The sequence below is a fragment of the Aegilops tauschii genome, chromosome 7 (assembly GCF_002575655.3).
Source record: "Aegilops tauschii subsp. strangulata cultivar AL8/78 chromosome 7, Aet v6.0, whole genome shotgun sequence".
Lineage (NCBI taxonomy): Eukaryota > Viridiplantae > Streptophyta > Magnoliopsida > Poales > Poaceae > Aegilops > Aegilops tauschii.
This window is the reverse complement of record NC_053041.3, coordinates 166,598,971-166,611,726: the sequence shown is the minus strand read 5'-3', so window position 1 is coordinate 166,611,726 and position 12,756 is coordinate 166,598,971. Positions and strand designations below refer to the sequence as shown.

General features: G+C 46.4%; 1 long non-coding RNA gene across 1 annotated transcript; it reads right to left on the bottom strand.

Moving 5' to 3' along the window:
• Nucleotides 1-7,624: 7,624 nt before the first annotated feature.
• LOC109778553 (uncharacterized) lies at nucleotides 7,625-10,781 on the bottom strand. Its single transcript, XR_012190055.1, has 2 exons — nucleotides 9,928-10,781; nucleotides 7,625-8,116 (listed from the first exon to the last, which is right to left on the bottom strand). It is a non-coding gene; the product is annotated as an uncharacterized lncRNA (long non-coding RNA).
• Nucleotides 10,782-12,756: the final 1,975 nt, after the last annotated feature.

The window sequence follows — 12,756 nt, the reverse complement described above, 5'->3', positions numbered from 1 at the left end:
GGCCAGAACCCATCTAGGGTGGGGGGCGGCGGCCAGGGGGTAACTTACCCCCAAGGCAAGTGGGAAGCCCCCCACCCTAGGGTTTCTAACCCTAGGCGCATGGGAGGAGGACCATGGGGGGGCGCCCAGCCCACTAGGGGCTGGTTCCCTTCCCACTTCATCCCACGGGGCCCTCCGGGATAGGTGGCCCCACCCGGTGGACCCCCGGGACCCTTCCGGTGGTCCCGGTACAATACCGGTAACCCCCGAAACTTTCCCGGTGGCCGAAACTTGACTTCCTATATATAATTCTTCACCTCCGGACCATTCCGGAACTCCTCGTGACGTCCGGGATCTCATCCGGGACTCCGAACAACTTTCGGGTTTCCGCATACACATATCTCTACAACCCTAGCGTCACCGAACCTTAAGTGTGTAGACCCTACGGGTTCGGGAGACACGCAGACATGACCAAGACGCCTCTCCGGTCAATAACCAACAGCGGGATCTGGATACCCATGTTGGCTCCCACATGTTCCACGATGATCTCATCGGATGAACCACGATGTCGAGGATTTAGTCAATCCCGTATGCAATTCCCTTTGTCAATCGGTATGTTACTTGCCCGAGATTCGATCGTCGGTATCCCAATACCTTGTTCAATCTCGTTACCGGCAGGTCTATTTACTCGTACCGCAATGCATGATCCCGTGACTAACGCCTTAGTCACATTGAGCTCATTATGATGATGCATTACCGAGTGGGCCCAGAGATACCTCTCCGTCATACGGAGTGACAAATCCCAGTCTCGATCCATGCCAACCCAACAGACACTTTCGGAGATACCCGTAGTGCACCTTTATGGTCACCCAGTTACGTTGTGACGTTTGGCACACCCAAAGCACTCCTACGGTATCCGGGAGTTGCACGATCTCATGGTCTAAGGAAAAGATACTTGACATTGGAAAAGCTCTAGCAAACGAAACTACACGACCTTTTATGCTATGCTTAGGATTGGGTCTTGTCCATCACATCATTCTCCTAATGATGTGATCCCGTTATCAATGACATCCAATGTCCATAGCCAGGAAACCATGACTATCTGTTGATCAACGAGGTAGTCAACTAGAGGCTTACTAGGGACACGTTGTGGTCTATGTATTCACACATGTATTACGATTTCCGGATAACACAATTATAGCATGAACAATAGACAATTACCATGAACAAAGAAATATAATAATAACCATTTATTATTGCCTCTAGGGCATATTTCCAACAGTGGCTCCCTTGGATACGCACATTAGAACATCCTCATCGGAATCGGGATCTGGCCCTGCTGGTGCACCTTGATCAGCTTGCAGCAGCTCCAGCAGCTCTTCCACCACATGTAATTGAACTGTAGGGCCACATTGATGTCCTTGGCCCCATCGCTCACCACACTTGAAACAGAGCCCCCGGGCCCGCCTGTAGTTACGGAGAGATGCAACTCGATCATCGCCTCTGGCCTGGTCACGGCGATCCGGAGGGTTTGCTGCATCGATCGCCCATCGATCTTCAGCCGCAGGCGGTGGCCCTGGCAACATCTGCCAGGCGGGTGGAGCGCCAATTGCCAGTGAAGGCCGTTGGCCTGGTGGCCGCTGGTTAGCTGCATCTTGCTGCCTGTACTCCTTGCGCGGCAATGCCTCCATCAGCTCCTCCTGCAACGTAGCCAAGGAAAAGGCAGAGTCCAAGTCCTTTGGTTGATGAAGCATAACAACATTGCGAATCTCTCCCTTGAGACCGTCTAGAAACTGGGTAGTAAAGTACACTGGATCGAACGATGGGTTGTGAGCTAAGATGTGATGCATCAATTCTTCAAATCGTGTCATGTAATCAGCCACTGTTCCTGACTGATGGAGTGTGTTAAACTGACGAAGATGAGACTGGTACTGCTCCCTACCAAATTTATAACACAAAGCCTCACAAAGAGACGCCCAAGTGAATGAAGCACTCTGTGCCTCATGGAGTTGCAGCCATCTGGCCGCTGTGCTCGTGAAATTCAGCGTGGCTACACGAAGCCAGAGATCCGGAGCCACTCCGTACACATCGAAGTACTTCTCACACTTGGTCTTCCAGAACTGCGGATTTTCCCCATCGAAGGATGGAAAATCCATCTTGGGAAAGGCCCAGTGAGCGTGATGCGCAAATGGAACAAACTGGGTGTCCTGAGTGACCCTTTTTCCGCTTCTAGACCACTATCACCGCGAGGAGAAGCAGGTATGATAGATTGAGAGGAGAACGCACCCTTGCCCGGAGGTGGCGCGAGGGTAGTGACTACCCCGTGTGCTCTACCCCCGGATTTGTTGATCTCGCCGTGGCCAGACGGCCCGTGGTGCTCGAGGTCGCCCGTAGACTCGGTCGGTGCGCCGTGCACCACTTGCTCCGCCGGTGGATGCTGCGGATCCGCCAGCGCAGGGTGGAGAGCGATCCGCCCCACTTGGGATCGGAGCTCATCAAGTTGTTGTTGCAGGTTGGTGACCGCCGGGCGCCATAGCTCGAGCGACGTTTGGATCGCTTCCAGCCGGGCCTCGTTGGCGACGCGGCTCTCGCTGACTGCCTTGGCCAACGCCGCCAGTTGCTCCTCCATCGCCGCGGCGTGCGTGGCTTGCTTGGTGGCGTAGCGCGGCTTGTGGTACGGGTTCTCTAGATCGCTGACCTCTGATACCACTTGTAACAGGCCCGATCTACCAGTTCGATCTAGATCTGAGGAGGGAGGAGGAGGAGTAGGTGAGATCGGTAGGAGGAGAAGGGGAAAGTGGATACCAGGAGAAGAGCAGCTTCTCTCTGTCAATTTAGCCGGATACAATTCGATGCTCACGACTGGTGCCAACCCACCTACTTAACATGGAGCTCGCAGGCTCACTCCGGCCCAACAAGGCCACACACCCGAGACACACGCGGCCCGCTAAGGGCTGATTCCTTCGTCGAGCCAGCTGGCGCCTTGACCTGTTCCTCTTCCTGCTTGTCAGCCGGTGGGGATGCCTTGTCAGTCGTGACATACATACGAAGCAAAATGAATGAATCTACACCCTAAAATATGTCTATATACATTCGTATGTAGTTTCTAGTGGAATCTCTAAAAAGACTTACATTTAGGAACGGAGGGAGTATATCGATTTGGGGAAGCAGCCAGCCTCGATCAACTCATCATGTTAGATTAGTTTGTCTATATCCTGGTTGCAAAAGTTTGATCGGTCCTTCCACAAACGTTCATCCTTCAAATAGTCCCACCTTGCTTTATTACACCGAATTACACCAGTTTTTTTTGCGATGGTAATAGAGTTTTATTCCACAATCATAGGGTTACAATCGAGAGGCAAAAGTTCCTCCACACACGGTGGTCCTCGACCCAGCCATACAGCAGTAGTACGTTCCGTACGACTGTACGTAGCCAGACGAGTTGCTTGGGAAATCAACAAGCCACAATAGAAATCAAGAAAGCAGAGGAAAAACAAAAGGATTGACTGCAACGGGGGTTAGAGGAGCAAGATGGAGAGGGAAGCGTGGGAAAGGGTCGGCCCATGGCCACGTTGCAGCAGGGCCAAGGGGGAAGGAGGCATCGGAGGCGCGGCCTTTGCAGCTCTTCGGCCAGCGAGGGAGTGGGGATCGAGCGTGGACAGTGACCGGGCAACACTTCTCAAATCACGTTGTCCACATCCGTGTCTTTCATATCCGAATCCCTATATCCATACTAGCATGCAATGTCGATCAAACTACATAGATAAGCTCCGGACATAGAAAACATCACCAAAATTACCATATTACGTTGTTTAATCGCATCTCTAATCTAATCGTAAACAGGAGTACATCCTACGTAGTCTCCATTCCTAATCTTTCCCAATTGAATCCCACGATCCATGCATAAAAAAAGAACCAAGAAAATATCAGCCCGTGGAAACCTAGGGCAGGCACACGCGCGTTCACTTGCCCTATCTCCCAGCGCACGAGGGGGTTCCTGCGGCTGGCCACCACGCGACAACCGCCGTGCCTCGCTCGCCCAATCTCCTGGTGCCGCCGTGCCTCGTATCCTCGGTCGACACCGCCGCCCTTCTCACAGATCCTCTGGCGAACCTGCTTCCCACGCTGTCCCTGTCATCGGATTCCCTCGCCGCTTCTCCTCACCACTCTTGTTCCCGTCGCCATCTGCAGTTGTCCAGTACCATGCCGTTGTCCGGTTCAAGACCTTCGTGTAATTGAAACAGGCAGGTCCAGCAGCGCTTCTACGGGCGTCCTGTTTCTCCTCTGCCAACCGTCCAAGGTATCAGCAACCAGCGCGGCAGTCTCATCGATGGACTGGAAACACTCTATCCACGCCCTCTTCGGCGGTGGCGCAGCAAAGTCAGCTCGCCAGGAGGCTATCACAGCGGAGCTTGGGAGATGGCATCATAGATTAAACATACATTAGTGTTTTATTTTTGGTCTTACTGCTTTTTCTTGTTGATGGAAACTTCAGGACGATTCGATGGACTGGTGGAGTCCTTGGCTATTTATCCGGCTGCAAACATGACAAGGCAAGCACGTAGAAATGGTTTCCAAATATGCTGTCATGCTTTTTCATAAGGACATATTAAGATATAGTTGTGGGTTGTGTACTGAAGACTTCTAACTTGTTTAAATCTATAGATGCAGGTGCTGCCGGTTGATGGTGGCCTAACCATTTGAGTGTAAGTGAAACTGAACCAGAGCAAGGTGCCGAAACACAAATTTTCAAATGAGAGACAACATTGTGGCACAGCCGAGCAAAACAGGCTCCATGCCTTTTTGTCAGGCTTGTAACATAGGGAGGTTGGAGAAAGTTGCAATACGAATTGGCCATAACATGTTATTATAAATTACAGTTTTCATCACATTCTTATAAGGTGAAAACTGAATACTGAGCAGCAAGGAAGCTGTGAGTACTTTTTGGTTTAACTGAAAGCCCTTTTTTCTTTTAACAATGACACACTAGAGGTAAAAGCCCTTTTTTTCTACTGAACCGGGGACACACGCAGACCCTTCTGTTATGATGCTCAGTTACAACGACCAACCCCACACTCTAGCCATACTAGTGCATGCACATAGCCAAGCGTCGCTACAGAAAAATGGTCACATACTCTGTACACTCACTACTTGAACTGATGGCTGCAACATATGCACCATCATCCCACTTTGCAGAACGCAATTGTGAGTATCTTAATTCATGGCTTGCTGATTTCTCATACTTGCTGGTCCCTTTCTCTAACACTCTTGTATGCAACAACCACTTCTTTCTAAAGTCAAAACTGCATATTCACGGTTGTTCTACCAATAAAAATATTCAAACAAAATTGATCACCCAGGTCGTGGGAAAGGAGGTATATCAATTATGTTTTCATATCTGTCCCAATTAGCTCAAAGGTTCTACTATAAATCTGATGTACTGAAGTTTATTGGATTCTAGCTATATGATCTGATGTGTATGGATTTCCTTTTTCTCTTCTTGTGTAATGTAATTCCAAACTCCGTATTAATAATTAGGTTAACCACTGCCATTAATTCTCTAATGAACATGCCATGTGCATAGGAAGGGTGCACTTTTTTCTTTATCAGAGTTAAATCTGTCCAATGTGTATGCAGGAACTAAAGACATGTACCTTAACCCAGAGCATCAATCCTCTTATTATTTATTGTTCGTCAAATGCTATATTCAGGTACCCTATTAATTCTATTGTTACTTGTGGGATTATGGCTCTTTGCTCGTCATGGTAAGCTTCTCCGGCTGCTCCATTTTATATATTTTTTCACAGTATTTGTGATCTATCCTTCACTTATTGAGCTAGCGCAAAATGAATTCTAGAAAGAACTCTTCGATGGAATCAGTTTGCCCGGACAAGATGGAGATGATAGGAAGCCTCTCCATCTTCTTCATGACGCACTTACATCTTACTATGCACAACCATCGATGGGGCCACGACATCTCTATCTCTTCCTCCCTTCCCTGTTTTGCTAGGTCGCATGCATTCAACAGTTGAGGTAACATCTTGTGAAAGATATCTTAATATTTTAATCAACTCCCACCAGCTATTCTCCTTGTTTCTGCATTTGTCTTGAGGTAACATGGATAGTGTACATTGTTGTCATGATATCTAAGCTTCATGAGACGATCTCACTGTTGTGATGGATGTCATATGTTTTATGTTAATCCGTGAAATGTTTACAACAGGTCTATAGATTGGAGTGTGTAATACTTAAGTGCTATGTTTAGGCATGCCTACATTGTTGGGCTATGAACGTCATATTTTGTTTTATTCATTTTTTGTATGTACTACTCCCATGATTATTTAGGAAATGCTAACTATTGGGATTGCTTTCATGCCTACATCATTTGGCTAGGAGTTTTTTTCACTTTAGGAACTTAACATAGATTATATAGTAGACTAGATTGATTATGAATATAAATTTTGATGATAGAATTGTATTTTGATTTAGTGAAAATGAATGGGGGTCAAACGTGCTTTGCATGTACACGGTTACTTGCAAAACTACTACATACCTGGCCTGGGACATACTACAATATATTATCATGCAAATTAGCAATATTGATTTCCATGTCCATTATCATTCAAATCAGAAAAGTTTTTGTCACTAATATCTTAACAAATTTCCATTGTTCAGGTTTTGACTTCATTTGTTGAGCTATTTTAATTTCCGTATGGGAGAAATGAAACACTAAATGACAGACATGTTGAAACTTGACCAGTACCTTGTGGAATCATGGCGGTGATTTAGATTCTTTACTAATTTATGGTAGGCTTCCATTTTGGAGGCTCTGATTTGATTTAGTGTGTTTTTTTGTTACCAAATACACCCTCTAGCATTTTTGCAGTTCCATCTTGCATTTAGGAACAAAGGTAGTAGAAAATACTTAATGTTGGTATTGTAGAGTTTTACTTACTAGATATAAATAGCCAAGTAATTATTAATTTTGTTTGTAGTGTGTGCCAGTGCCCTCATACATTTCGGACGCTGCTTCCGTGCGACACAAAGGCACCTGCAGTTATGGCACCGAATCTCAGTCCATACATTTCAGATGAAACCCTGAAGAGAAGTAGAACGAAGGCTATGCAGATGGCAGTGGTGGCACAAAGAAGATAATAAGGGAGGGTGCGAGGGAGCAATATGGACCGTGGAAGCGAAGCAACATCGTACACTATGCCTATAGCGCGACATTGCACTGCAGTGCAGCCCTTAGTTAGATCCTAGAGAAAGAGTATGACTTTGGGTTACTGTAATAGACATGTTTGTGTCTGAGGCCAGCCTTCAACACTACTAATATATATGTATGCTTAATTGTTGGAGGAAGCTAGCTTCTCATTCACTTCTTAAATCACTCACTACCCCCCTAAAGTGTTAATGTTTGCTTCAGAGAGCATGAGAAAATCATCAGGTGAGGCTGCAGCGGCGGAGCTATGTTCAAAGCTGCAGGGGGCCATGGCCCCACCAACTTTGATAAAATATGTGAAAATATATTTATTTGTTTATTGCCCCCCCCCCCCCCCCCCCCCCCCCCAACATCCATATTTTCCATATTTATGTTTGGCCCCCCAATGGATCTTAGCTAGCTCTGCCAGTGTGAGGCTGGACAAAAGGAAGTGTCACGTCAGGACATGAGTTGAAAATGCAGACCGGCAACGGCTAGCTACATTAGCATCTGCCCCTACCATTGTGTCTTTACTCCCTCTGTTCCGTAATATAGGTCGCTGGGGAAAACCTTCCGACCAGGTGAAAACGCAGGAAATGACATCGCTGCCCCTATTTTCAAATCCCCATCGTCGTCTTCCTCCGCCCAGGATTTCAAATCCTCCGCTGCTCCGTGGCTTCTCTCGTCAGCCTCCGCCCTGCTCCTCGCTGCCGTCTGCCTCCGCCCTGCCCCAGCTTCTCCTCCGCACAGGCGCTCCCAGCCCCTGCTTCTCCTCCGCCGACGCTGCTCCCAGGCGTTGCTGCTTCTCCTCATCATCCAGGCGATGGTGATCCAGGCAACTTCTGATCCAGCACCCCTGCGGATCCATCACCAACCCTTCTCCTTCTCTGCCCCAAGTGCAGCAGTTTGATCCGCAGCCATCTCCGTGGCCTTCTCCTGCAATTCAAAAAATTAAGCAATTTGAAAGAGCAGCAGGGCAGCAGCAATTTAGGAGCTGAGCAAAGCTGTAGGGGCTCTAAGTTTTGACTTGAACATCAGCAGCGGCAGCAATTTGAAACAGCAGGAGGGAAGCAGCAGCAGTTTTGACATGAACAGCAGCAGTACTAAGAAGCAACATCAGTCATTTTAATTAATGGAAGATGCTTGAGAAGAGAAGAGAAAGAAGAAACAAATAAGAGAAAAGAAAATTTTAATTAATTGAAAAAGGTTTCTGGAGTAGTGTCGTCTGCAAGTGCAAGCAAGTACTCTACTGCAAGCAAACAAGCAATGCCAGTAAAGGAACATTTTCATTTGGTTTTAGTAAAGGAAATTTTCATTTACTGAAAAAATTGTTGAGATGCTTGTTGGAGAGAAGAGAAGAGAAAGAGGAGAGGAGAGGAGTAGTTTAGTTTTAATTTTGTGTGGAGTAGTTTTAATTAAAGGAAAGGTTTTAGTTTAATTTTAATTAAAGGAAATTGTGAAGAAGAGAAGAAGAGACAAGTGAGAAGAAAAGAGAAGTGAGAAGAAGAAGAGAGAATACAGAAGAGGAGAGAAGTGAGAAGAAGAGAGAAGAGCTACTCCTACTCCTACTAATTTTAATTTTGCTCCACTAAACTAGTCCACTGCAAGCACACAATCAGAGAGGAAATTGAATCAATTTTTAATTACTGCACGCACAAGCACAAGTTAATTTTACTAATTCAAGCTACAGAAAACATGCTACAGAAATTTTGTCTTCCTACAAACAGCAGAAAACAACAAGTCTCTCTAGTTGAACATTTTGTAGTGATTCAGCAAGTGTTGCTGCAATTTGAACGTTTTGTCTTCCTGCAAAAAAAAAAGAAAACAATAGATGGAGTACCTAATCTGATTCAGCACTGCAATTTCAACAGTAAGAAAAATTAACAGTAGGTTCAAATTCATACAACATGTTTCCTTTTCAAATGATTCAAATTACTGTTTATGAAGAGAGGAGAAGAAGCTTCTGTTAATGAAAAAGGTTTCAGTTAAATTGACAGAAAAAGGTTTCAGTTAGAGAGAGAGAGAGAGAGAGAGAGAGCAAGAAGAGAGGGCAAGGAGAGAGATAGAGAGAAGAGAGCACTTCATTTAAAGTACCCCTAATGCTTGTACTGCAGTAAAACTACTCCTAATGCTACAGCAATTAACAACAACTGAAATTACTGTAATGTCCAACAATTACAGTACACTGAATATAACTGAAACTTAACAGTGGTCAAAAAATATGCTTCAAAATTTGACAAAACTTCTGATAATTTTGACAAATTTTGACTCCAGATTTACAGCTTCATTTCAGACAAAACATCAGTGAATCGCTGAATATTTTTAGATACAAAAGCTGCACATTCATAAGTACAGAAGCTACACACACTAAATTTTCTCTTCACAAATTTTATGAAGAAGCACATGCATAACTAAGACAATTTTTTTGAAGTTTAACAAAACTACAGAGGCTGCACCATGACTAAGCTACAGAAGTTCCCTCGCCAAAGCAATGAACATTCATGACTAGCAAGGGAACTGCAAGATTAACAAGCTACTCTGAAGCTGAAGCTACAGAAGTTCAACAAGCTACAGAAGTTGGAGTAACAGAAGCTACAGAAGCTTCATGAGAAGATTCATAGTGATGAATTCATGAGAAGCTTCTTTATTAATCTACAGAAGCTAAAGAAGATTCATAAGCTACTGAAGCTACATAAGCTTCATGAGTAACAGAAGCTACCGAAACTTCATGAGAAGTTGGAGAATACCATGAGGACGACGAGGTAGGCATTGCAGCAGCAGGCTTCTCCCTCCATGGCCCTCCTCTCCTCTTGAATCGACATGAGCATGAGCTTTTCTCTCCATGGCCTGGCCTCATTCCTTCACCACGCAAGAAGATGAGATGGGAGGACAGTGCCTGCACACGACCGCACAAACCGTTGAGATGTGATGTGGAGAGAAAGAACAACAGAGGTACAAGGGGCGGAGGGGTCTGATCTGCTACGCCTCCTGCGGGCTCGCCATGGCCTTGGGTGGAAGAGTCTGGACGCGGCGCCGTCGAGGAGGGAGGGAGGCTGGACGCGGCGGTCCTCCACGGCGACCGGAGAGGCGAAGAGACGGGGCTCAAGCCGGCGGTGCTTGGTTGTGGAGAAGAAAGAGGCTCCAGCCGGCGGTCGTGTGCTCCAGATCCGCCCCTTGGGCCGCGCTCCAGGTCCGCCGCTCCACATCCAACGCCTCCATCGCTCACATACAGCACCGGCGCACATAGATCCAGCGCCCGCGCACGCTTCCGTCGCATAGAAGCTCATCACCAGCACAAAAAAATCGATCTTTTCACCGTCGGACTCACCGGCGCATACGGTGGTGGGGAGAAAGGGGGTGGTGGTAGAGGCCGGCGACGTCGAGAGGGAGAGGCAGAGGAGAGGCCGGCATCGAGGGGGGGTGGCAGAGGGGAGGCTGGCGATGGGCTGGGGACGCGGGCCGCCGGCGGTGCGGAGAGCTGGAGAGTGATGGGGAGAGCTAGTAGCTAGCGGCGAGTGAGAGAGCTCAGAGCAGTGCGGACGAACTGCAGTGAGCGAGCGATGCGGGAGGGCAAAATGGGGAAGTGGAAGAATTTCGTAACGTGAGGAAAATTACACTACAATCGCTTAAACGACCTACATTTTGAAACAGAGGGAGTAGATATGACTATCATTTGTTCACCTCATGTGGGAGGAGTCTTCATGGCCCAACCTGCTGCAAGAGCAGAGAGGAAACCGCGGACGAGAGGAAATGTTGTCGAAGAGAGAGGTCGAGGTCGGTGAGATTAAAAAGTGGACATCATCCGATTTTAGTGGATAAAGATCCGGTACGAAATTTCCAGCCACGACAGGAAATCGAATAGGAAGGAGAGGGGTTCTGACAGAAAAAGGGGAGGAATGCGACGTGGGGTGGTTTTTGTAGGACCGAGTAAGATAAATGATGGATAATCCGGAAAACTACATTTCTCCCTCACATATTTGCTCAATTTGGTTGAGCCCGGACTGTCCATACAATTGGATTTCGGAGAGGGTGTTGGGCGCTCGTTTGGACGCCTAGAAACTTCGACCTTAAAGATGACCTTTATCATTTATTTGATTTATTTATTTGCGTTACAGCCCGTATCAACGCACGGGCGTTCTACTAGTTATACTAGGATTTAAGAGACCCGATTAAATTAATCATGACGTGGGGACATGCATCATGCTATAATTGGCTTCTACGTAATTAACTCGGATTATATGGCTCCTAATTAAACGGGGTGGGCTCTTCATGCTGGTTGTGCCTAAAAAGGAGTTCTGCATGCTGGTGTTGGCTCGTGGCATTGGCTCCTATTAAACCTCGACACACACCTGCATGGCATGTGGCCGATCTAAACAGTGGCTGATCCGAAACACAAAAAAACTGGCTGTCGTTCAATATAATCAATCCCTATGAGTTCGCATCAAGTTAGCCTCATCACATGTCACATGTTGGTAGCTCTCGACGAGTACGCTTATCTGAGATGGTGTAAAAAAAGGTTCACGTAACCGCAAAAAAATAAAAAGGTTTACATGAGACGAACCCTCAATTGCATTACAATTCTTTCTCAAGTATTGGTTTGTTCTTAGTTTTTCATTTTAATTAACTTTCAAACAACGATTTGATTTTTTTGACTCCTTCATTTTTGTTGTTCGACTGTCTTGGATTGGTTTGCTTACTATCGATCCATTAATAAACATCACTAGCTACAACGCTTGCTCATAAGTGAGACCAATTAATCTAAATTTGTTCATTTGTTGGAGATGTACTTTAAGGCTGGAGGGAGGTCAAGCTTGGAGACAACGACTCTGATGCTTGCAGTGTAGGGAGGCTGCCTTTATAGGAACAAAAAAGACTACTTGTGAATGCTAATATGAAATTAGGCAATGATAACATTGTAGCCTTTTTACTCTCAGATGCCTTTAATCCTTATCTCATTTTGGCATATAATTTCAAAAGAATTTATCTCCACCACATCACCATAGCCTGATTCTTGAGTCTTGGACAACATGTTCATTCATAGTAGGAGGACGCGACCATGTGGGGATAATAGTTTTTCACCCGTTGCAAGGCACAGACATATTTGCAACATGACTATTGATACTCTTAGGAAAAATTTGAAACTTTTGCTGATGGCCAACCTCATCGCCATGGAATTGATCATGTTTACCGTGATTAGGTGGAATATACATGACCACCGTCGACGAACGGGAGAAGTGTTTACCGTGATTAGGTGGAATACATGACCACCATCCACGAACGGGAGAAGTCGCAAGACCGAGGCATCGCTAGGTACATGTAACGATTTTGTTCACCCGTTGCAACGCACGGGCCTTTTGCTAGTTGTATCCAATCAAAAAAAGAATTGCATCAGTTTTCATGGTATCAGAGATTTTCTCGATCCTTTCCTAACTTCGAGCGCCCCGACGCACCATGACCAACCCCGGCGAGGGCAACCCCTCCCATCTCGTCGTCGGCAACCAAACTCTTTCGGCCACCTCCTCCACCACCATCCTCACCTTCCCCCCCTCTCCTTTAGCGAAACAATCACTCATGTT